This window comes from Pan paniscus, chromosome 2, assembly GCF_029289425.2.
Source record: "Pan paniscus chromosome 2, NHGRI_mPanPan1-v2.0_pri, whole genome shotgun sequence".
Lineage (NCBI taxonomy): Eukaryota > Metazoa > Chordata > Mammalia > Primates > Hominidae > Pan > Pan paniscus.
In genome coordinates this window covers 32,600,732-32,602,563 of record NC_085926.1, presented here as the reverse complement: position 1 = coordinate 32,602,563, position 1,832 = coordinate 32,600,732, and the positions used below count along the sequence as shown (strand labels likewise).

Sequence of the window (1,832 nt, the reverse complement as noted above, 5' to 3'; positions counted from 1 at the left end):
ATCTTTCTTTTTTTTAAATTGTAAGTACTTACAGCTATAAATTTCCTGTTAGCACTGTTTTATCTGAATCCCATAAGTTTTTGAATATTGTGTTTTCATTTTTATTCAACTCAAAGTATTTTCTAATTTCACCAGTGATTTCTCTTTTGACCCTTTAGTTATTTATGAGTGTACTGTTTCATTTTCACATACTTGCAAATTCTCCAGATTTCCTTCTGTTATTGAATTTAATTTGATTCCATTGTGATTGAAGAAGATAATTTGAATGATTTCAATCCATTTAAAATTTTAACATTTTTGATATTTGGGATGCTGAGGAAGGAGAATCACTTGAGCCCAGGGGTTAAGTCCAGCATGGGCAAAATAGTGCGATCTGTCTCTCTTAAAAAGAAAATACACCCTCCCTCCCCAAGATGGCTGCTGAAGATGAGTTACTGTTGCCGCGGCTCCCCATGCTGCTCGAAACAGGCAAACAGCTTCTGGACGAAGTAGAATTAGCAGCTGAAACCACCGGTTACCAGATAGTCCAGGAGAAGGTGTTCAAGGGCCTGGGCCTCCTTGAGAAGTCTCCCGAAATGTTATCGCAGCTCGACTTGTTCAATTGAAATGAAGATTTGGAAGAGATTGCTTTCACCGAGCTGAAGTACCTGTTGGTGCCAGCACTTCAAGGAGCCCTCACCATGAAACAAGTCAACCCTAGCAAGCGTCTTGCAGCGGGCTCGAGAACATTTTATTAACTACTTAACTCAGTGCCATTACTATCACGTTGCAGAGTTTGAGCTGCCCAAAACCAAGAACAACTCAGCTGAAAATCACACTGCTAATTCCTCCATGGCTTATCCTAGCCTCGTTGCTATGGCATCTCAAAGGCAGGCTAAAATAGAGGGATACAAGCAGAAGAAGGAGTTGGACCATAGGTTGTCTGCAATGAAATCTGCTGTGGAAAGTGGTCAAGCAGATGATGAGCATGTTCGTGAATATTATCTTCTTCACCTTCAGAGGTGGATTGATACCAGCTTAGAAGAGATTGAGAGCATTGACCAGGAAATAAAGATCCTGAGAGAGACTCTTGAAGACAGTCATTAGCTTCTAACTCATCTCTCCAGGAGAGGCCTCCAGTGAAATCCTTCATTCTCACGCGGAACACAGCCCAAGCCAAATTATTTGGAGCTAGTTATCCAAGTCTGGCAACTATGACAGTGAATGACTGGTATGAACAACATCGGAAATATGGAGCATTGCCAGATCAGGGAATAGCCACTGCAACACCAGAGGAAATCAGAAAAGCAGCTCAGCAACAGAAGTATCAAGAAGTGAAGGAGGGAAAGGATGATGAACACTCTACAGAGTTCGGGAGTGGGATAACTGGAAGGACACCCATCCTGGGGGCTATGGCAACCGACAGAACATGGGCTGATCTTCCCCCAACACGACAGGTCTGCAGGGTGCACACCTCCCCCACCAAGGAAAACCATGCAGTGTTCCCCTCCCTGGGCTCCCGCTTCAGCTGTGTACAACGAAGGCAAAGATGCTAAATATTGCTTTGCATTCAGTGAAGTGTCAAGTGATTAAGTAAGTGCGTATTTGTACCCTAGATGATGTGAGCCAGCAATCTTGTTTTGGCATCATCATTCTCATCATGCTGTATTCCAATTTCTTAAATGGAGAGAAAAGAGCGCTGAGAAATGGCTCTGTTTAATCAATGGCTGTCTGAATTCTCTGAAAAAATAATAAAAGTCCCTTCTATTAAAATAAAGAAAATACAGTGATAGATTTTGATATGCATTTTATGGCCTAATATACGTTCTGTCCTAGAGAGTGGCCTATATATA

General features: G+C 42.1%; 1 pseudogene; it reads left to right on the top strand.

Annotated features, from left to right (window-relative positions):
- Positions 1–413: 413 nt before the first annotated feature.
- On the top strand, positions 414–1,417 carry LOC100981810 (immunoglobulin-binding protein 1-like; annotated as a pseudogene).
- The last annotated feature ends 415 nt before the right edge of the window (positions 1,418–1,832 follow it).